Source organism: Eurosta solidaginis, chromosome 2, assembly GCF_040869045.1.
Source record: "Eurosta solidaginis isolate ZX-2024a chromosome 2, ASM4086904v1, whole genome shotgun sequence".
NCBI classification, from domain to species: domain Eukaryota; kingdom Metazoa; phylum Arthropoda; class Insecta; order Diptera; family Tephritidae; genus Eurosta; species Eurosta solidaginis.
In genome coordinates this window covers 244,077,800-244,102,320 of record NC_090320.1, presented here as the reverse complement: position 1 = coordinate 244,102,320, position 24,521 = coordinate 244,077,800, and the positions used below count along the sequence as shown (strand labels likewise).

Here is a 24,521-nt window from a genome sequence, read left to right as displayed (position 1 = left end):
GCCTCATTATGCAGATGGTGTTCTGGGGACATAAGAAGACAGCCCGTGGCAATTCTGAGAGCAGTATTTTGGCAGGCCTGCAGCTCCTTCCAGTTGGTAATTTTTAGGCTTGGCGACCATATGGGTGACGCGTAGCACGTAATCGGCTGGCTAATTGCTTTGTATGTAGTCATGAGCGTTTCTTTACCTTTTCCCCAGGTACTGCCAGCGAGGGATTTGAGGATTTTGTTACGGCTCTGAAAAGGGTAGTTTTCATACCTATTGGTGACTAGGGTCTCGAGATTGAGGCCAAAACGTGGACCCGGGTACCCCTAGAAAGTGTTTATACAATATGGATAAGAAATGAAAGCTGTTGATGAGTGCTTTAGTATATGGTAATTTGCATACCCCTGGGTGACTAGGGTCTCGAGATATAGGCCACACCGTGGGCCCGTGTACCCCTAGACAGAGTTTATACAATATGGATATCAAATGAAAGCTGTTGATGAGTGCTTTAGTAAAGGGTAGTTTTCATATCTATTGGTGACTAGGGTCTCGAGATATAGGCCAAAACGTGGACCCGGGTACTCCTAGAAAGTGTGGGTATCAAACTGAAGCTGTTGATTTGTGCTTTAGTACAGGGTAGTTTTCATACCTACTGGTAACTATTGTCTCGATACATAGGCCAAAACGTGGACCCGGATACCCCTAGAATGTGTGTGTAATATGGATATCAAACGAAAGCTGTTGCTGAGAGCTTTAAAGTAATTTTCATTTTAATATTCGAGTTAGTCGCATCAACCTGGCAATGCTGATATATATGCATGCGAAGCCGAAATAAAGACATGAATTAATAATACCCACATACCTATTTACATACGTACTATTCGATTTGCCTGAAATTTGGTATATACATTTGCCTATATTAGTATTTACGATCCTTTTTTTCCGGGAAGTAGACCAGAGACGGACTGGGACTGAGACTCGGAGTGGTACTGGGACTCGGAATGCGACTGGAACAAAATAGATACCACCCTCTTGGACTGTTAATAAATGGTGAAGAAGAATGAGAAGAATTTGTGATAAGAGAAGAAAAGAGGGAAGGAGGAGACTGAGAAATAGATAGCGTGAGACGAAGATAGAGATAGATGAAGCGAAGAGACGGAGGGGGGAGTGAAAAAAAGGATTAAGAAAAAGTGAAGAGGGGGGGGGGGGGGGGGGGGGGGGGGGGCAGAGTTAGACGGAAAAAGCTTATTAAAATGTATGCAGATAGACCAAATTTAGGGCAGAACAATGTCTGCCGGGTCTGCTAGTCTGTTATAATTATAACTACAGATGTACGTGTATATCTCTCATATGCGCGTGTGTTTGTGAGCGACACTTCCACAATTATAATTGCATATCTCAGATAAGATATCTGCATGTGTTTGTGCTTCTCCGCTCCGTGTACGTACATAAGTGTAGACATAATGATTGAATTATTGACGTGCATTCACGTCACTGCTTAGCATCGGCTTAGAGATGGCAGTACCCCTTAGTGTTGCTAATATTCGTAACACTGCCCTCCACCTAAAGGTGATCGTCCCGATCAGACAAATTTCTCGATCTAAACGTTGCTAGCATCTCCAAGTGTACCACTCTTCTTTTTCGTGGTTTCCCAATGGTTTGTATGCGGTACATGGTATCACTGATCTTCTTCGCAACTTTGTACGGGTCTTCCCAACTGCACCGAAATTTGGAAGGAGCACCTTTCCGCCGGTGAGGGTTGTATAACAGTACCAAATCTTCTTCCTAATTATTGTTCTCATCGTATCTGCGTTTCATCTTACTACTCATTATCCTGGATCGTTCCCTCGCACTCTGTTGTTTGGCCAATGAAGAACTACTTCGCAGAGCTTGATCTTGACAGATTGACTTTGCATCATCAGTATCGTCTTGACGTTTCACAACATTAGTGCGCGCTGACTTGAAACCACCCTTGCATTCTTTCTTCGGTTTTGATTTGTTTGGCCCATTCGTTCCATCAACCCTTGCCTGATCTGCTGCCTTTGACTTTTGTGGTTTTTGTCGATCTCTTCCACCAGCACTCGCTTACTGCTGAATCCTTGCTCAAAACTGAAGTTAAGTGGCACATAACGCATCACCCTTCTCTGCATATCGATCTTGATGTCATGGTCAACCAAGAAGTTCACTCCCAATATGACTTCATCAACAATCTCCGCCACAATGAATTTGTGTAGAACCATGACCTTTCCAATTAATACCTCACATACCACTTCTCCTTGGACTTGATTATACTCGCCAGTGACCGTACGCAACCTTGCTCCAGACTGCTCGATTTTCTTCCAATTTGCGACACATATATCACAGGACATTCAATAGCTGTGGCAAGTTTTCGTTCTTTACATCTGACACGCTCTTGCTCATCTGTTGTTGTTGTTGTTGTAGCAATGCTCGCCCCACCTAATAGCCGCGAAGAGATGGTTGGTGTCATGTGGGGACACATTGCAAGCGGGGCATACATTTTGTATGTCGGGGTTGATTCTGGATATGTAAAAGTTTAACCTGTTACAGTATACAGAACGAAGTTGAGCAAGAGTGACACGCGTTTCCCTGGGGAGTATGCGTTCCTCATCCGCAAGTTTTGGATAATTTTCGTTAAGTACTGGATTCACCGGGCAATTCCCGGCATAAAGGTCCGACGCCTGTTTATGGAGTTTACCAAGGACCTGCTTGTGTTTTTCCACTTCATACGGCTGGGTTCTCAGGTGCCGTATTTCCTCAAAATGCTTACGGAGATGACTCCTTAAGCCCCTAGGCGGTCCTGGTTCATCAATCAGATGTCTGTTGGGATGCCCAGGTTTCTGGGTATTCAACAGGAACTGTTTGGTCAGCATCTCATTTCTCTCCCTAATGGGGAGTATTCTCGCCTCATTATGCAGATGGTGTTCTGGGGACATAAGAAGACAGCCCGTGGCGATTCTGAGAGCAGTATTTTGGCAGGCCTGTATTTTCTTCCAGTGGGTGATTTTTAGGCTTGGCGACCATATGGGTGACGCGTAGCACGTAATCGGCTGGCTAATTGCTTTGTATGTAGTCATGAGCGTTTCTTTATCTTTTCCCAAAGTACTGCCAGCGAGGGATTTGAGGATTTTGTTACGGCTCTGAATTCTCGGAACAATTGCGGCTGCGTGCTCACCAAAATGTAGATCCTGATCAAACGTCACACCCAAGATTTTGGGGTGTAGGACAGTCGGTAGCGTAGTGCCATCGACGTGGATGTTCAAAATGGTCGACATTTGGGGCGTCCATGTTGTAAATAAGGTCGCGGAAGATTTAGTCGGTGATAATGCCAGGTTTTGCGAGGCGAAAAAACTGGAGAGATCAGGGAGGTAGCCGTTTATTTTATTGCATAGCGCATCGATCTTTGGGCCTGGGCCTGTGGCCATTATTGTGCAGTCATCGGCGTAGGAAACGATTGTGACTCCTTCCGGTGGTGAAGGTAGCTTAGATATGTAGAAATTAATCAAAAGTGGGGTTAGGACACCACCCTGTGGCACCCCCTGTTTAATTCTCCTTGGTTTTGATGTTTCGTTTCTAAATTGCACCGATGCCTGCCGACCACCCAGATAATTTTCGGTCCACCTTTTAAGACATGGCTCTTGCTCATCTCCTCCAGCTTAGCGTTAACGGCACCCACATTGTTGGAACTATTAGGACCAAGATCGCAACGACGTGCAATGTGACCGGGCTTCCCGCATAAAGCGTATACTACACGTACTAAGGAAGGCTGTATCCTGCAGTGCATATATCTTAATATTAATAGTATTGTTTCAAATAAAGTAGAACTAGAACGTCTTATGGAAGTTAAACAACCAGCCTTAGTAGTGTGCTCCGAAACCTGTACAACAGATAATATAATGGACTCCGAGTTAAATATTTCTACATATAAATTAATCCGTTGGGATTCACACAGTAGGCACACGGGTGGTGTGTTATTTTATATACATGAACAAATAGAATTCAACTTTGTATGCAATAAGTCTTTCGACATGAACATATGGTGCATTATTATAAAAATTAAAAAATGCGCTCTAAAGTGGAAATTTGGAGTAATCTATCACTTGTTAAATATTTAAATGAGATCGTCACAGAGCACCTTAAAGATTCGGATAATAATCTAATTATTGGGGACTTTAATATAAACATGAATATACCATCCACGTGCTCTAACCAGCTTAGAAGTGTGCTTGCACAAATGGCCATGGTACAAAAATTTTTAATACGATAGTAACGGAGTACTTAGATACAAAAATTGATCTACTATTTGCCAATAATGTGCTTCAATCTTCGCTGTTATTTCAGATGACATTTCTGCAATACGTGTCTCCTGTGATTCCATCTTGGATGCCATATATGTCTTCTGTTCTTCTACCTGTGATGACATATTTGTGGCAATTTGTGATGACATTTCTATTATACGTGCCTCTTGCGCTTCGAGTTGGGATGCCAATTGCGACGACATTGATGCTACTGTCGATGTTTGTGCAGATGTTGCAGCCAATATCATGTTCAAGTCTGTGCTCGTAACTGTCTCCGATGTTTCGTTTTTCTCTTCAATTTTTTTGTCTCGTCGACATCAAGATTAAAGACATACTCTTCCACGTTAATTCCTTCTGCTTCCATTGCCTCTCGTAGTCGTGCCTGAAGTTCGAGTTTAATGCCGGTTGTATTCAATCCACGTCTCTTCAATTCCTTCTTCAGTTGCTGGATCTTCAATTCAGTGAACTTTGTCATGTCCTTGTTGTCGTATGGAATTTATTCAACAATTCCTCTTCTGACACCAATAACACATTGTTGTTGTTGTTGTTGTAGCGATAAGGTTGCTCCCCGAAGGCTTTGGGGAGTGTTATCGATGTGATGGTCCTTTGCCGGATACAGATCCGGTACGCTCCGGCACCACAGCACCATTAAGTTGCTAGCCCGACCATCTCGGGAACGATTTATGTGGCCACATTAAACCTTCAGGCCATCCCCTCCCTCCCCACCCACAAGTTCCATGAGGAGCTTGCGGTCGCCAGAGCCTCGTCTGTTAGTGAAACAGAACTCGCCGCGGATAGGTGAGGTTGACAATTGGGTTTGGAGAAGCTATATATTGCGCTGGCAACCTTAAGAGTTGCGCTACACACCCCTTGAATCTGGTATTTTAGTCGCCTCTTACGACAGGCATACCTACCGCGGGTATATTCTTAGCCCCTTACCGGCTGGGGGTACGCAACATCTTGGTTGATTGTGGCGCTGTTATTGGAATGCATAAGCTTGTGTTAAACTCATCTATATGAAAAATTTCATTGTGTCACCGCCTTTAGTGCTCCAAGCCGATGATCCTATTGCAGTGGTATCGGACATAGGTATGCATTTTTGGAATATTTCGTAGAAAACATTATAAAAATGAGATATACTCTCATCAATATCCCCATCGTATTCAGACCAAGTAATTTTCGACACTTCCGAGTATTAATTTAGACCAGTTATCTTTTCTAAATAGAAATTGGATCGGGATCTTTTCAGATCCCTTGAAAAAGTATGGCATGGATGATAAGTCAAAAGCCTTTTTTGTCAGGTCAAGTGCTACTAGAATCATTCATTTGTAAGTGTCTAAATCCGCATGGGGATATTATCATGGCATATGAAGTTGTTTTTCACAGCTTTCTTAATTTCTAAGATGGTGTGGCAGTGTGAAAAAATTTTGAAATGTGTATGCCATGATTGTAACGAAGCTGTCACAGCAAGATTCAAGACGACGTAAACAGTTTTCGATCTATAGGCCACATTATACATATATACTGGTTTTACATTGCCAAAACTTACCCTTAAAGCGTCCAGATAATGCTTTTGTTCCGAGACAGTTGTGTGTAAATAAGCATATTTTCCTTCCCTTATATTGACGACGGAATCATGAAAAACATCATTATTGTTTTCTTTATTCACATTTAATGTGAAAAAACCTTTTCGATATTCTGCTCCAGCGTTTTTGCTTATCTACGGAAATAAAACAATACTTTAACCATGGATTTTTTTAGTTTTTCGGTTAAAAAATATACGTCAACCACAACCACCTTTTACAAAAATTAGTGAAGTATGAATGTCGATGTAATCGATAAAAGTTGTAACAAATTTATCGCCTGTTTTAATGCAAACCCCACAAGAACTCTATCGAGTTAGAGTAATCAATATGTTAATTGTGAACGTGAGCGAGATGCTGTGGTGAGTTCTGAAATTAAACGCGAGAATTTGATTTTCACATGCGATGGAATTGCGTATGCATATATTTGAGTGTGAGCTTGTAAAATATGTTTAGACCAGGGTGACTCATGCACTACCCTGCAAAAAATGTTGGATTACGTGTTCCATTTTCTTCATATTGGAGTACTCAAACAATACTCCTTTGAAAAGCGTTTGCGGATCACCATCAGCCGATCATTGCTCGTTTTTTAACGACCGTGATCACGACACGATGACGATCGAACAGAGTTGCCAAAAGTAAAATATTGCATACAAATACCTGATAATAAAATTTTACTATGGCAACGTCACTAATGACGTAACGCTTTTGAAGTTTTTAGGTTTCCTTAATTATCATTTTTCTTTAAATTTTGCCATGTTTTCTAAACGGTCACAAATTTAAATTTCTTAAAAATTTATTTTTTTGTTGCGATTGTTATTTTCAAATCGGGTCTTGAAAAATGAAGTGCTTTGTGAAGGGATGTGTAAATTCATATGAAAAGGACAGTTCGGTCCATTTATTTGGTCTCCCGAGAGACATTAAAGTGCGTGAAAAGTGGATACGGTTTTGTAGTCAAAACGTTGACCAACACGCGAAATTATGTAGCCACCACTTCACTGCCGAGGACTTTGATAATCTCCTAAAATTTCAAATGGGTAAGTATTTGCTATTCCTTCATGTATACTATCGCGATAACTGATCTTAATCAAGGATTTGCAAAGCATCTTATTTAAAAAAAAAAAACGGCAGTGCCAAGTCTAAGGGCCCCTTAAATAGTGTTAAATTTTTGCTGGATGCCGCCAAGGCAACAGAATCTAGAAAGAGTAAAGAAAAGATGAGTGCACAAAAGAGAGTACCGTTAACTGAGATTATTAGTAAGGAAAATGCACATTGCAATACGGAGACATTATTGAAACAAAATATGTAAGTAAACAAAATTATCAGATACTATTAATCCTGTATGTATTGTCACGGATATTAGCATCACTAAGTTATCCCATCACTAAGGCGATGCTAAGGCCATGCCAAGCAGTATTTACATTAATAATCAAATCAAGTATACACATATATAAGGCAGCCCAGAGAGATGTCACACACAGATGCATTTACTTATACGCCTATGTGTGCGCGAGAGACTGTAAACTACAAACATTCACATCGATAATTCAATCTTTATGTATCTACATAAACGAATAAATAATTGCGTCTACACATATGTACCATGTACGAATACGAGCAGCGGAGAGTCAATGCGCAAACACATGCATATATCTGAGAAGTTTGAGAGCTACTGGACTAGTAGATTCTGGAAGCGCCTAAAAGATGTATATAATTGTGCAATTTTAGTTATAGCTGAGAAGTTTGTGAGCTCATGGACAATGCTAGTACATTCTGGGAAAAATGCGAACGAGGAAACAAAAGGGTATAAAAGGCAACAGATGAAGAGGCGCTGAAATTCAGTTTGAGTTGAGCAATCAATCACCCTACAAGAATACTGACTATCATATGACTATCATCTGATTGTCAGCAATGTCAACCTAACGATCAGCGCCTCATACAAACTTTCTATCACAAACTTAAGGGGACTTGCGCAAATGTGATGTAAACAACTGTGTACGTGTGAGTTTTTGTCTCCTTCTTATACACCAACATGGCCTACTGATTAAGTATATAGCCGTACTGCTCACCCTCATTCCTTTTCCTGGATCAGTGCTGACACTCTAACTATCAAAAAGTGTCATAAATGATAGTTTACTGTAGATATCAGGTTTGACTGTTATACTATCATAAATGACCATTGTTATATTCCGCCAAAAATGAAACAATGCTTTTTGCTTTTTATTTACTTTATTTCATTACGTTTTTAATTTTGTACGTGATAAAATCATACGTGTTTCTTATTTGTTTAAAATAGTTTTATAAGAATTCGAGTTCAGAATGTTCAATTTAAATTCAGAAAATAACAAAACAACAGAAAAGCGCTTTCCTCATGCGGAAACCCATTTAAAAATGAATCACCACTAACCACTATTGTTTTTCGCGTATCAATTTTTTGAGTGCGCCCCATACATTCCGACAGCTTTTGGTATTTTTTAATATTATTTTCGATTTGTTTTCTTTTAGCATGGAGCTTTGAAATGCTCTCTTTTTCATTTTTTAAACTTATTTTTTATATGGTTTTCGTCGGTTGAAAATGGAGGAATTTAAAAAATAACAAAACAACCGTGATAATCATTTGATTGTCATATGACAGTCAGTAGTGACAACATGATTAAATCGGATAAACTGTTCTCGCATACATAAAATTCCGTTGAGAATTATGTATCTGTATCACATGCATAATGGTATCTGCTGTGTGTTCTTTTGTTCTGTACCAGGTGTCCGAAGCTTTCCCAGTTTGAGTCCTTTTTCATGATTATAGGCTGTCGTTGGGAACATGCGGACATGCGTGAGCGAACAAAGGAACATACATAAATTTGAGTATCAATGTTTACGTCATCGCAGGATCAGCATTGTCAATTACAAGCAATGATGACATGATATGAAACTTCTCGCTCTCTGAGAGCGCGTGAAAATGTGCATTTTTTATAACATTGACCATAGATGCCAAAATCAAATTTGGGTATTTCGGAATAACTTTGGGGTATTTTACATGGTAAAGGCTTAATTTATGATTTTCACCGAAAACTTACTCAAGATTGTCAAATGGGATATCAAAAAACTCGAATTTTTTCAGGATCACAAATACAAAAAAAAGCTTATTTTACCCGTTAAAAATTTTTCCATGACAACACGTGAAATTTAATTTTTTGATAGCTAAGGCCACCGTGGTGTGATGGTAGCGTGCTCCGCCTATCACACCGTATGCCCTGGGTTCAACTCCCGGGCAAAGCAACATCAAAATTTTAGAAATAAGATTTTTCAATTAGAAGAAAATTTTTCTAAGCGGGGTCGCCCCTCGGCAGTGTCTGGCAAGCGCTCCGATTGTATTTCTGCCATGAAAAGCTCTCAGTGAAAACTCATCTGCCTTGCAGATGCCGTTCGGAGTCGGCATAAAACATGTAGGTCCCGTCCGGCCAATTTGTAGGGAAAAATCAAGAGGAGCACGACGCAAATTGGAAGAGAAGCTCGGCCTTAGATCTCTTCGGAGGTTATCGCGCCTTACATTTATTTTATTTTTTTAAGATAAAATGTACTTATCTCTTTTCGTGCGTTAATATAACAGCTCATTTAATTTTGTTATTTCTTGTACCTTTTTTACAAATTTTTGATCCGCTTATGTAGTTGAATACACTTGAAATGAAAAATAATGAAAACGCACCGATTTTCTTGGATTTTTTTTGCGCGGTTTACGCAACTCTGATCTTCAAGACCCATTCTTGGAAACGAATGAAGTTTGTTTACAATCGAATGAACCAATGTTTACAATAGAATGAACTTTAAGACCCATTCCTGGAAACGAATAGAGAGAGAATGAATGTTTCGTATCATGTCATCATTGATTACAAGTGCGAGTGTATTAGTAAAGCTATCAGCGTTTCTTGTAGGGCAGTTATTGATTAAGCACGCGATCTGGCGGCCAATAGTAGAGTTCAATTTGAGTTATCAATCAGTTTGGTTATTAAGCCAGCGAGTAGCAAAGTATAAGTGTCATTGTGAAGTACTTTAATAAAGGCCATTTTTACATTATTCAATATTGGAGTTATTTATTCAACAGTTTAGTGATTCGAACTTAGCAGAGGATTGCAAATAAGAGGATTTGCAAGTAAAATTCGTTACAATTAGTTTTTAGAAGAGGAATTGTTGAATAAATTCCAGAGGACAACAAGGACATGGCAAAGTTCAGTGAATTGAAGATCCAGCAACTGAAGAAGGAGTTGGAGAGCCGTGGATTGAATACAAGCGGCGTTAAACTTGAACTTCAGGCACGGCTACGAGAGGCAATGGAAGCAGAAGGAATTAATGTGGAAGAGCATGTCTTTCATCTTGATGGTGAGGAGACAACAAAAATTGAAGAGAAAAACGAAACATCGCAGACGGTTACCAGTACATACTTGAACATGATTTTAGCTGCAATATCTGCTCAAACATCGACAGTGTCATCTCAACTGGCAGAACAGCAAACATATATGGAATCGCAGGAGAACCGTATAACATCCAAGATGCAAGAGCAGGAGAACCGAATAACATCGAAGATTGAAGCACAGGAAACACAAATTTCTTCACAACTTGAAGAACAGAAGACGTATATGGTATCCCAACTGGAATCGCAGGAAACCCGTATAACATCACAATTGGAAGAACAAAAGACATATTTGGCATCTCAACTGGAAGCGCAAGAGGCACGTATATCTGAAATGTCGGCACAAATTTCGGAACAGGTATCTTCGCAGCTCTTTGTGAAACTGGAAGAGCAGGATGCAAAAATTTTACAACTCGAGGACAAAATTGATGCCGAAATAGAAGCGTTAAAAGGTCGTATGGAGCAGTTACAACTAAACCGCCCAGCTGTTTCAGCGAGTAATCCAAAGGTAAAGACACCATCCTTTGACGGTTCTGTTCCTTTTCAGGTCTTTAAGCTACAGTTTGAGAAGACCGCAGCAGTGAACCAATGGAATGCTGAAGATAAAGTTGCAGTGGGTGGCCATAAACGCAAAGCTGGAGGAGATGAGCAAGAGCGAGGTAGAGATCGAGAGCTAGATCCAGCTATTGAATGCCCTGTGATATCTGTGTTGCAAATTGGTAGAAAATCGAGCAGTCTTACCGTCAGAGGGAATGTCGATGGCAAGAAGCGTGTACTGACTGTAGATACGGGCGCATCTCATTCCTTGATTCGATCTGAATTAGTCAACAGGAGAGTAAAACCGTTACCTGGAGCAAGGTTGCGTACAGTCACAGGCGAGTATAACCAAGTCCAGGGAGAAGTGATATGTGAAGTACTGATTGGGAAGGCCATGGTTTTACACAAATTCGTTGTGGCGGAGATCGTTGATGAAGTCATATTGGGAGTGGACTTCTTGGTTGACCATGACATCAAGATCGATATGCAGAACCCTTGCATTATAAGAACCAGGATGTGCCAATTAACTTCAGCTTGGAAAAAGGTTTCAGCAGTAATCGAGTACTGGTGGAGAAAAGCCGACAAAGGCCATGAAAGTCAAAGGTAAAGGTTGATGAAACGAATGGGCCAAACGAAGCGAAATCAAAAGTACCTGCGAGAAAAACACCGGCATTGACAAACCCAAATGGACGCACTAAAACGACTGCAAGAATTTTGCAGGAAGCATGCAAGGGTGGTTTCAAGCCATCGCGCACTTCTGTTGGGAAACGGCGGAACGATACTGTCAAGCCAATCCGTCAAGCGCAAGCTCTACGAAGTGGTTCATTGACCAAACAACAGAGTGTGAAGGAACGGCCCAGGGTAATGAGTAGTAAGATGAAACACTGGCATGACAAGAACTTTAATTCGGAAGGTTTCTTGGCGGGAGATTTGGTACTGTTAAACAACCCTCACCGGCGGAAAGGTGTTCCAGCTAAATTTCTGTGCAGTTGGGAAGGCCCGTACAAAGTTGTGAAGAAGATCAGTGATACCATCTACCGCATACAAACCACTGGGAAACTACGGATTAGAATAGTGGTACATTTGGAGATGCTAGCGGCAGTTAGATCGGGAGATTTGTCTGATCGGGACGATCAGACTTAGGTGGAGGGCAGTGTCACGGATATTAGCATCACTAAGTTATCCCATCACTAAGGCCATGCCAAGCAGTATTTACATTAATAATCAAATCAAGTACATATACACATATATAAGGCAGCCCAGAGAGATGTCACACACAGATGCATTTACTTATACTCCTATGTGCGCGCGAAAGACTGTAAACTACAAACATTCACATCAATAATTCAATCTTTATGTATCTACATAAACGAATAAATAATTGCGTCTACACATATGTACCATGTACGAATACGAGCAGCGGAGAGTTAATGCGCAAACACATGCATATATCTGAGAAGTTTGAGAGCTACTGGACTAGTAGATTCTGGAAGCGCCTAAAAGATGTATAAAATTGTGCAATTTTAGTTATAGCTGAGAAGTTTGAGAGCTCATGGACAATGCTAGTACATTCTGGAAAAAATGCGAACGAGGAAACAAAAGGGTATAAAAGGCAACAGATGAAGAGGCGCTGAAATTCAGTTTGAGTTGTGCAATCAATCAGTTATTGATTAAGCACGCGATCTGGCGGCCAATAGTAGAGTTCAATTTGAGTTATCAATCAGTTTGGTTATTAAGCCAGCGAGTAGCAAAGTATAAGTGTCATTGTGAAGTAAAGGCCATTTTTACATTATTCAATATTGGAGTTATTTATTCAACAGTTTAGTGATTCGAACTTAGCAGAGGATTGCAAATAAGAGGATTTGCAAGTAAAATTCGTTACAGTGGATATGCATATTTTACAGAGAATCTCTTAAGCGCGATAGAGAAGAGATGAAAAAGCAATTGGAGAAAAAAGTGTAAGTATCTAATATCTAATATATATTATAAATGGGAAAGTTTGGATGTTAAGATGTTTGGATGTTAAGATGTTTGGATGTTTGGATGTTTGGATGTTTGTCCAGACGTTTGTCTTTGTGACTCAATAACGCAAGAACGGCTGGACCGATTTGGATGAAATTTTGCACACATATAGCCAATAGTCTAGAAGGATCTACTAGCTATATATTTTTCAAACGGGGCGTGGTCCCCGCCCCCTAGGAACAGTTATAATTTAATTATTATATTTTTTCGTCTTTGCGACTGAATCACGCCAGAATGGCTACACGGATTTTGATGAAATTTGTGACACAGACAGTAGTCTACTAGCGAAATTTTTTTCGAACATGGAAAGAGGGGTGGGGGTCCCACGACCCCTTCGAGAAATTATTTTTCATAATTTTTACACATTACTTTACTAATATATATTATAAATGGGAAAGTTTGGATGTTAAGATGTTTGGATGTTTGGATGTTAAGATGTTTGGATGTTTGGATGTTTGGATGTTTGTCCAGACGTTTGTCTTTGTGACTCAATAACGCAAGAACGGCTGGACCGATTTGGATGAAATTTTGCACACATATAGCCAATAGTCTAGAAGGATCTACTAGCTATATATTTTTCAAACGGGGCGTGGTCCCCGCCCCCTAGGAACAGTTATAATTTAATTATTATATTTTTTCGTCTTTGCGACTGAATCACGCCAGAATGGCTACACGGATTTTGATGAAATTTGTGACACAGACAGTAGTCTACTAGCGAAATTTTTTTCGAACATGGAAAGAGGGGTGGGGGTCCCACGACCCCTTCGAGAAATTTTTTTTCATAATTTTTACACATTATAACTTTACGTATACTGGCCTTCACCAATATCACAGACTCAAGGGGTCAAATAAGTCGAGCGCTTACAAAGTAAGCAGTGACACCCTCCGCCCGCCCGCCCCCCCTTTTATCTCCCCCTCTGGTGTAAAATCTATAAATTGTTATAACTCAATATAAATTTTCTCCTAAATCAATAGTTTTTGGTATCTGGTACATACAGAACGAGATCTAGACAATTTTGGAGGAACGATCAGTGGTCCTCTCCTCTACTCCCGCCATCCGCCCTCCATCAATTGTTTTTATTAGCACGCTTTTATTAGCTTTACCTAACTTTTTATTCGCTCCAATGCGCCTGCTGCCTTATTAACATGGTTTTATAATTAGCTTCACCTTATTTGTAATCCCGTAAGGGTCATATCGAGACCCTCCGGGATCATTTCTGGATGGTTTTCGGGATCGGTCCGGATTACGCCGGGTTAATTTCGGGACTTTTTCGGGACTATTTCGGGATCATTTTGGGACCCTTCCGGGATAATTTCTGTATAGTTTTCGGGATCCGTCCGGGATCCCGTCGGGGTTATTTTGGGACATTTTCGGGACTATTCCGGAATCATTTCGGGACTATTTCGCGATCATTTGGGGACCCTTCCGGCATCATTTCTGGATGGTTTACGGGATCCGTCCGGGATCCCGTCGGTGTCATTTCGGAACCATTTGGGGTCCATTCCGGCATCATTTCTGGATGGTTTTCGGGATCCGTCCGGGATCCTGTCGGGGTCATTTTGGGACTTTTGCGGGATCATTTGGGGTCTCTTCTGGCATCATTTCTGGATGGTTTTCGGGATCCGTCCGGGATCCCGTCGGTGTCATTTCGGGACCATTTGGGGTCCATTCCGGCATCATTTCTGGATGGTTTTCGGGATCCGTCCGGGATCCTGTCGGGGTTATTTTGGGACTTTTGCGGGATCATTTGGGGTCTCTTCCGGCATCATTTCTGGATGGTTTTCGGGATCCGTCCGGGATCCCGTCGATGTCATTTCGGGACTATTACGGCATCATTTGGGGTACCTTCCGGCATCATTTCTAGATGGTTTTCGGGATCCATCCGGGATCCCGTCGGGGTCATTTCGGAACTTTTTCTCGACTAATACAGGATCATTTGGGGAACCTTTCGGCATCATTTCTGGATGGTTTACGGGATCCGTCCGGGATCCCGTCGGCGTCATTTTGGGACTTTTGCGGGATCATTTGGAGTCTCTTCCGGCATCATTTCAGGATGGTTTACGGGATCCGTCCGGGATCCTGTCGGGGTCATTTTGGGACTTTTGCGGGATCATTTGGGGTCTCTTCCAGCATCATTTCTGGATGGTGTTCGGGATCCGTCCGGGATCCTGTCGGGGTCATTTTGAGACTTTTGCGGGATCATTTGGGGTCTCCTCCGGCATCATTTCTGGATGGTATACGGGATCCGTCCGGGATCCTGTCGGGGTCATTTTGGGACTTTTGCGGGATCATTTGGGGTCTCTTCCGGCATCATTTCTGGATGGTTTACGGGATCCGTCCGGGATCCTGTCGGGGTCATTTCGGGACTTTTGCGGGATCATTTGGGGTCTCTTCCGGCATCATTTCTGGATGGTTTACGGGATCCGTCCGGGATCCTGTCGGGGTCATTTTGGGACTTTTGCGGGATCATTTGGGGTCTGTTCCGGCATCATTTCTGGATGGTTTACGGGATCCGTCCGGGACCCTGTCGGGGTCATTTTGGGACTTTAGCGGGATCATTTGGGGTCTCCTCCGGCATCATTTCTGGATGGTTTTCGGGATCCGTCCGGGATCCCGTCGATGTCATTTCGGGACTATTTCGGCATCATTTGGGGTACCTTCCGGTATCAATTCTAGATGGTTTTCGGGATCCGTCCGGGATCCCGTCGGAGTCATTTCGGAATTTTTTCTCGACTAATACAGGATCATTTGGGGACCCTATCGGCATCATTTCTGGATGGTTTTCGGAATCCGTCCGCGATCCCGTCAGGGTCATTTCGGGACTATTTTGGGATAATTTGGGGTACCTGCCGGCATCATTTCTGGATGGTTTTCGGTATCCGTCCGGGATCCCGTCGGTGTCATTTTGGGACCATTTGCGGTCCATTCCGGCATCATTTCTGGATGGTTTTCGGGATCCGTCCGGGATCCTGTCGGGCTCATTTTGGGACTTTTGCGGGATCATTTGGGGTCTCTCCCGGCATCATTTCTGGATGGCCTTCGGGATCCGTCCGGGATCCTGTCGGGGTCATTTTGGGACTTTTGCGGGATCATTTGGGGTCTCTTCCGGCATCATTTCTGGATGGTTTACGAGATCCGTCCGGGATCCTGTCGGGGTCATTTTGGGACTTTTGCGAGATCATTTGAGGTCTCTTCCGGCATCATTTCTGTATGGTTTTCGGGATCCGTCCGGGACCCTGTCGGGGTCATTTTGGGACTTTAGCGGGATCATTTGGGGTCTCCTCCGGCATCATTTCTGGATGGCTTACGGGATCCGTCCGGGATCCTGTCGGGGTCATTTTGGGACTTTTGCGGGATCATTTGGGGTCTCTCCCGGCATCATTTCTGGATGGTTTTCGGGATCCGTCCGGGATCCTGTCGGGGTCATTTTGGGACTTTTGCGGGATCATTTGGGGTCTCTTCGGGCATCATTTCTGGATGGTTTACAGGATCCGTCCGGGATCCTGTCGGGGTCATTTTGAGACTTTTGCGGGATCATTTGGGGTCTCTTCCGGCATCATTTCTGTATGGTTTTCGGGATCCGTCCGGGATCCTGTTGGGGTCATTTTCGGACTTTTGCGGGATCATTTGGGGTCTCTTCCGGCATCATTTCTAGATGGTTTTCGGTATCCGTCCGGGATCACGTTGGAGTCATTTCGGAACTTTTTCTCGACTAATACAGGATCATTTGGGGACCCTTTCGGCATCATTTCTGGATAGTTTTAGGGATCCGTTCGGGATCCCGACGGGGTCATATCGGGACCATTTGGGGTACCTACCGGCATCATTTCTGGATGGTTTACGGGATCCGTCCGGGATCCTGTCGGGGTCATTTTGGGACTTTAGCGGGATCATTTGGGGTCTCCTCCGGCATCATTTCTGGATAGTTTCCGGATCCGTCCGGGATTCCGTCGGCGTAATTTCGGGACTATTAGGGGGTTATTTGGGGACCTTTCCGGCATCATTTCTGGATAGTTTTAGGGATCCGTTCGGGATCCCGACGGGGTCATATCGGGACCATTTGGGGTACCTACCGGCATCATTTCTGGTTGGTTTTCGGGATCCGTCCGGGATCATTTCGGGACTATTTCGGGATCATTTGGGTACCTACCTTCATCATTTCTGGATGATTTTCGGGATCCGTACGGGATCCCGTCGGGGTCATTTCAGGACTTTTTCGGGATTCGCCCGTGATCCCGGCGGGGTAATTTCGGGACTATTTCGGGATCATTTGGGGTACCTAGATGGATAGTTTTCGGGATTCGTCCGGGATCCCGTCTGGATCATTTCAGGACTTTTTCGGGATCATTTGGGGTATCCTCCGGCCACTTTTATAGATGGTTTTTGGTATCCGTCCGGGATACCGTCAGGGTAATTTCGGGACTATTTGGGGATAACTTGGGAACCTTTCCGGCATCATTTCTGGATAGTTTCCGGGATCCTTCGGGGATCCCGTCAGGGGGTCATTTCGGAACCCGCGACTAATGCGGGATCATTTGGGGAGCCTTTCGCCATCATTGGTTTTCGTGATCCGTCCGGGATACCGTCAGGGTAATTTCGTGACTATTTGGGGATAACTTGGGAACCTTTCCGGCATCATTTCTGGATAGTTTCCGGGATCCGTCGGGAATCCCGTCAGGATCATTTCGGAACTATAAGGGGATCATTTTATTTTTCATCTTTCTTTAAGGGGATCATTTCACCTTCCAGCATCATTTCTGTATACTTTTGGGGATCCGTCCGGGATCCCGACGGGGTCATTTCTGGCCTATTTCGGGATCATTTTGGGGTACCAACCGGCATCATTTCTGGATGATCCGGGATCCCATCGGGGGAATTTCGGGAATTTTTCGGGATCATTTGGGGTCCCTTCCGGCATCATTTCTGGATCGTTTTCGGGATCCGTCCGAGATCCCGTCGGGTTTATTTTTTTACTTTTTCGGGAAAATGTCAGCGAATTTCGAGACTGTTCTTGGATCATTTGGGGATCCTTCAGGGATAATTTCTGGATGGTTTTCGGGATCCCGTCGGGGTAATTTCGGGACTTTCACGACTATTTCGGGGTCAGTTGCCCTTAAAGATCATTTCTGGGTGGTTTTCGGGATCCGTCCGGGATCCCGTCAGGGTTATTTCGCGCCTTTTCGGGACTATTTCGGGATCATTTTGGGACCCTTCCGGGATAATTTCTCTATGATTTTCGGGATCTGTTCGGGATCCATTCGTAGTTTTTTCGCGACTTTATCTGGGATAAATTGCGGACCCTTTAGAGATCAATTCTGGATGGTTTTCGGTATCGGTCTGGGATCCCCTCAAGGTCATTTCGGGACTTTTTCGGGACTATTTCGGAATCATTTTGGGACCCCTCCGGCAAAATTTCTGGGGGATTTTCGGGATCTGTCCGGGATCCCGACGGAGTTTTTTCGGGACTTTTTCCGGACTATTTCTGGATTATTTGCGGACGTTTCAGAGCTCAGTTCTGGATGATTTTCGGGATCTGTCCGGGATCCCGTCGGAGTTATTTCGGGGTAATTTCGGGACCCTTCCAGGATAATTTCTTCATGATTTTCGGGATGGGTCTGAGTTTTTCGTGACTTTCGGGACTATTTCGGGATCATTTGCGGAACCTTCAGAGATCAATTCTGGATGGTTTGTGGACTTTTCCGGGATCATTTGGGGATCCCTTCAGAGTCATTTCTGGATGGTTTTCGGGATCCCGTCAGGGTCATTTCGGGCCTTTTTCGTGACTACTATTTCGGAATCATTTTGGGACTCCTCCGGGATAATTTCTGGGCGATTCTCGGGATCATTTGCGGACCGTTCAGGAATCAAATCTTGATGGTTTTCGGGATCCGTCCGGGATCCCGTCAGGGTAATTTCGGGACTTTTCGTGACTACTTCGGGATTATTTTGGGACCCTTCCGGCATCATTTCTGGATAGTTTTCGAGATTTGTCCAGGATCCCGTCGGCATCATTTCGTGACTATTTGGTGTCATTTAGGGACACTTCCGGGATCATTTTAGGTCTCTTCGAAACCGGTAATTCAGCACACATGGCCGTGGATTTACGGCAAATTATTCGTAATTAAAATTCGGTATGTTTTATCTTTAATATATCACAGCTTTTAATTGTAGTTTCACTCCTTTGTTCTATGAGTAGTAATTATTTCACCCCTGTCATATCAATTAATTTAACTTAGAAACAAAATGTATTTTTTTTATTCGAAAAAAGTGTATTGTACTATTCATGTAAGCGTGCCCATCAGCTCAGTTAGTTTTTTTTTTTTACTGTATTAAAAAATAAAATACATTGACAGAAAAAATTTTTAAACAGACAAATTGATAAACAGGCTAACGCGAATAGCACATATATTTTATTTTCTCCTTGCGGGCGGGGCCGCGGGTAAAGGCTAGTATATACATATATCAAAAATAGAGGCAATTGAAGTTCGAGCTAGATGCATTTAATTTTTTAAATCCGAATTCGGAAACGAACACAGAACGATCGTTTTAATGTTTTGATTTCCTTGGTCCAGACTGTAGTACCAAATCTCCTCATTAAGAACTTCAAATACATTTGAAAATGCTACTTATTTTACTCATATACGTTACTTATACTCAGATAATATTATAAATATGATTGTTTGGATGCTTAGATATTTGTCCAGATTATAAATAGTTTGTTTTCGGTCGTATTTGTCTTGGACCAATAAAACTTGGTATATGGGTCATACAGATAGAGTTAGAAGCAATTCTGAAAAAGTAAGCAGTGGCGGGCTCCCATCCTAACCCCTTGAATCTTTTTTAATGTAGTAAAATCTCATACTTATATGAAGTATATCGTATGGGGCGTATGAGTAACAATTGTTATACCTAGCTGTACTTGTACACAGGGTATTATAACTTTATTCGGATATCGGTTAGTTATTTTCCCTTTCCTTTTATTTCTTCCTCTTGCTATACAACCAAGAACACAAATTGTTTACTAAATATTTATCTTTACAACAAACAATGAAGCAATGCACTGTGAAAATGTTCGACTACATAGCTGCGTTAAAAAGAGGCTGGAGGATAGTACTGAAATGAAAAAGTAACTGTGAGAACAATCTACAAGTAATTTACATGTTAAATAGTGTATTCTCCTTTTGGCAGTGAGGCACTAACATGCGAGAATATAGTTTTAAGAGAGAGGGAAAAAGAGCTGCACAAGGTAATATCTGGCTTGCAAGACCACGTTAGAGATGTTGAGTTTGAGAAAAAGAATTTAGAGGAAAAATTTTCGGTAATGTTTACGCCTGGCCAAATTAAAAAAACTAAACAGGGTAAGAAGCGTATGAGGTGGAATGGGGAGGATATATCGTGCTCGATTACTGTATACTCCACGAGCGCAAAAATGTATAGGGTTCTGAGAAGGAAGGGATTTCCGCTACCTGCTGTACGTACACTGCAGTGGTGGGCAAATGAGCTAGACATTTCCACGGGTATAATAGAACCAGTTTTAAAAATTTTATCGGCTACATCTCATTTGGATGATGTGCAAAAAATATGTGTTCTTAGCCTCGACGAAAGGAAGATTCGGAAATCATATTGCTTTGACAAGTCCTCCGACACCTTGCTTGCTCCAGTAGATTACGTGCAAGTTTCTATGCTGCGAGGTATATTTTTGGATATTCTTTATCATATTGATACCTTTAGAAGTGGTAAAATCCATTATAGGTTTAGCCTCCAAATGGAAGCAGCCAGTCTTCTACGATTTTGACTGTAAAATGACGGCGGAAATACTCCGTAATACAATAAGCTCTGTACAGGCGTGTGGATACTATGTTGCAGCAGTGGTAAGCGACTTAGGAGGACAGAACAAGGGAGTGTATAAGGAGCTTGGTGTAAAGCCAGCTACCCCTTGGTGAGTAACATGTAATTCGTTTTACCTTTACATAGGTTAGGTTGGGCCGGCTGGACGCTGCCGTTATTGCTAATAGTAGGGCCTCCCGATATCCATTCGCGGACAATTTATACAACAACTTGCACGATTTATTTCCTAGGTTTATTCACGATGACGTCCGAATATATGTGTTTGCAGATGCGCCCCATCTCCTTAAGCTTATTCGAAATAATTATTTGGATCATGGATTCAAAATATATGGCAAGGAGGTGAAAAAGGATACGGTTGTCGAGTTGCTTTCCAGTACTTCGAGCAAATTATCTATCACTCATAAAATTTCGAGTGCCCATCTTACTGTTGATGGGCCCAAGAGACAAAAAGTAAAAACGGCAGCAAAGCTTTTCTCTCACACTACTGCGCAAGCCATAACACGGGCTGCTATCCTGGGTTATTTGGACGGACATAATTGGGAAGAAAGTCATAAACTATTCAAAATAGTAACTGATTTTTTTAAGTTTTTATGTGTACGGAATAATGTTTTTATTTCAGACAAACGATTGGTTCGACGTTATGAACGTGAGAGTTCCGTATTCTGACGCAAGAAAGCGTGTACATGCGTATGGTCTAGCTCTGGATGTCCAGAATGAAATTCTTGACCAAATGACTGAATTGATGACAAATATGAGGGTCACTGAAAAATCATATATGTATCCCTTTCAAAAAGGTAATAACTTCAAAATTATACTGCACCAATTGACTATAATTTGCACTTTTTTAAATCTACAGGAATCATCCAGTCAAATTTAGCATTAAAGATGCTGTACGAGAATCTTAAAAGCCGATTCGGAATTACGCACATACTAACATATAGGCTGAACCAGAATGTACTGGAAAACTTTTTCGGAGTTATGCGCTCCATGGGAGGCTTAAACGGCCATCCTGATCGTCAGAAATTGAAGTATCGCCTGCGATCATACATTCTTGGGTTCAACGAGGGAGTACTATCAGAAAGCACAAACACTTTGGTAGACCTTGAGTTGAACAACAAATCACTAACAGGTAATGAACAATTTGTTTATTCGCTGGGTGTTGAAATAAATTTAATTTCTTATAAAGGCCTTATTAATCGCATAAAAGCTAGCGACGATGATCAAAAGGAAATTGACTGTCTCGCAGTTGACGGCCTTGAGAACCTTGAGGGTTATATATGCCATCGACTGCATAATTTTTTAGAAGGAATCAGAGTTGAAAACATAGATGATACTTACACATGGGTCAACCATCTCGACAAAGGCGGTCTTTCGAAACCCACAAGCGAAATGATGGCGCATATGCATCAACTGCAGAGGGTATTTGACGATATCAATGGTGACGGTTTGGCTGTAATGGCTAATTTAATTAAAGAGCACATAAAAAAGTCCGAACATATAGCCTGTGATGAGAAAATCAAACGTTTGTTTTTCCGTGCGCGTATGTTCTTCAACATAAGAACTTTAAACAAAGTAATTTCAGACGAAAAGAAAAGTCGAAAACGAAAGTACAAAAAAATAATAACGTAGACTAAATTGAAGAAATATTCGTACTAATAACTTTTAACAACTTAATCTTAATAAATACATTTCAGAAATCGTCATAAAACATTGCGCATATAAACAAATTACAAAAAGTTAGCAGTTCGTCCGTACTTCTTCATATTGTTTTGTCGTACTTGTGGGGCTTCCCAGAAAACATCAAAGCAAATCGCTACTTTATTATAGTTCATCAGCCAAAGTTATTTTTTGTGCAATTGTATTTATATTTACAGCATTATATTATAAACATTGTATTTCAATATTGTTCGCATTCCGTAAAAAAATTAAACATGTACATACCGTCATCTTAGTGGAAGATATCCTTCTCTGGGGTGTCGTTCAAAACCTCCCTATAGGGCGTTTTTCAAGAAAATTCTAAAACAAGTGGACTTTAACGCCCCAATTCTGAGCGTTACCGGTAAAATAGTTCCCAGAATATTATGTAACCGAATATCGTTACCAGTTCTTTTATTCGCGATTCTGGCCCATGTGGTAACGCTGTCATCACCGAGAAACTCAACAGTGTCTGTAGAGAAATTTGAAAGGTAGTTTTCTTCGCTTTCACGGTTGCCACTTTGGTCCATTTGGACCAAAAATGGTTCCTTCCAACCCCATTTGGTCCGCTGGTCCCTTTTCTTCAATTTTGGCCATTTTTAGGCCGTAGCCACGACTGGTACTTTTCTTTCTTTTTCACTCAGGTAAAAATTCACAATATTGCCCAAAAATTCGCCACACCTTCGTTAGCCCCCATATAATTTTGAATTTACTTCAATGGAAATCTCACCCTAAAAAATTGCTCAGTCAGTAAAATATACCAAAACAATAACATTTCCACCTAGGATATTATTTATGCCAGGCATTAAAAAGAAAAGTGTTGGCAAACACATTGTCGTTAATTGTTGATGAAATAACCGACTTATGAAAAAAAAACTCTTGTTTTATAATAATATTAATAACGGCTAGGTATTTCGATCGGTTATACAACACTATGTAAAATATATGAAAATAAAAATTGCTTCTCGCCTAGCATAGCTTATAGCGAGCACTCTGCCATGAGCTTTACACTTTCAAAACTTATACAAAGAAATCCTATGCATTACTTCTCGTTTAGCACTTTGATATTTATATCTTTCTCACCCAGCTCAATGAGTTCAAGCAATTCCAGGACTATTGTCGTATTAAGCCACGCAAGGTAATTAAAAACTAAGTATCTTGGCACAAGAAATATTTTAACTCGAAGACAGAAGGAAGCAAATGCAAAAGATGATTTCGGAAGAGATGTTTTGTATAAAATTATTCCCGTATGTGCTAGCAGAACCCCTGAGTCCTGGGATCAAAACTCACACTTACTGAATCTAGGCTCTGGTATGAAGTTTAAACGTTAAATTTTGACCCGTTTCTTACTAAAGCCTAACTGCACTATACATTTTATTTCATTGCATTCGACAATATAATGCTACAACCAAGAGCTTTATGACCAAAACTAGGTTCACAACGTTTGGTTGGTGAAAGACATTGACTTATCCTATGTCAAAATATAGTACCATTTTTGGTTGCATGCACATATATTTGTTTGTTCAGCTTGAATTAAAGGAAAGTTTTCACTATGTTTAGTAAAATTTTATAAGGAAACATCCTAAAATTTTGTATTTTATACTAATAAAATAAAACAAAAATTTGGTCCTTTTTCGATGAATTTTGGTCCCAATTAAAACATGGTGTGGCAACCGTGTTCGCTTTACCGAAAATGTCACACTTGTAGATACGAGGTTAACGAATAAACGGGACGATGTGTATATGCATATTGTACTTGATAAGTTTCTACATAGGTATATTGTAATTTATTCTGTGAAAGTACATAGTGTAAACAAATATGTATAGCAAGAGGCAACACTGTTTTACTATTACCCTTCAAAAAACGCGAGTACTCCATAAATAATGTAAGGAATACTCCTTTGGGAGTATAGGAGTATTCCAAAGCTAATCTGTATTCATACAAAAAATGTGCTCCAATTAACATTGTGATGTCCTAGGAGAGGAGTAGGTGATCCCACTCTCGCTTTGTTTGTGAGTATCCATAGAGTACATACGTGAGAGTACTTTCCAAAGTACTTTCACTGTTGTACTCCATGGAGCACCCAGAGAGGATCATGTGCCAAAGTACTAAAGAGGAATTGTGTCGG

At 41.5% G+C, this 24,521-nt stretch overlaps 2 protein-coding genes across 3 annotated transcripts in view; one reads left to right on the top strand and one right to left on the bottom strand.

Moving 5' to 3' along the window:
* Positions 1–6,104, bottom strand: part of LOC137240763 (zinc finger protein Xfin-like) — an 81,080-nt gene extending 74,976 nt beyond the window's left edge. For both annotated transcript variants that reach the window (XM_067767444.1, XM_067767445.1), the window contains exon 1: positions 5,851–6,104. The gene's annotated coding sequence lies outside the window, so the exon portion shown is untranslated. The remainder of the gene's footprint in view (positions 1–5,850) is intronic.
* The window catches only part of Atxn7 (Ataxin 7), a 108,177-nt gene that overhangs the window by 28,921 nt on the left and 54,735 nt on the right, over positions 1–24,521 (top strand). The gene's annotated exons all lie outside the window — the stretch shown is intronic.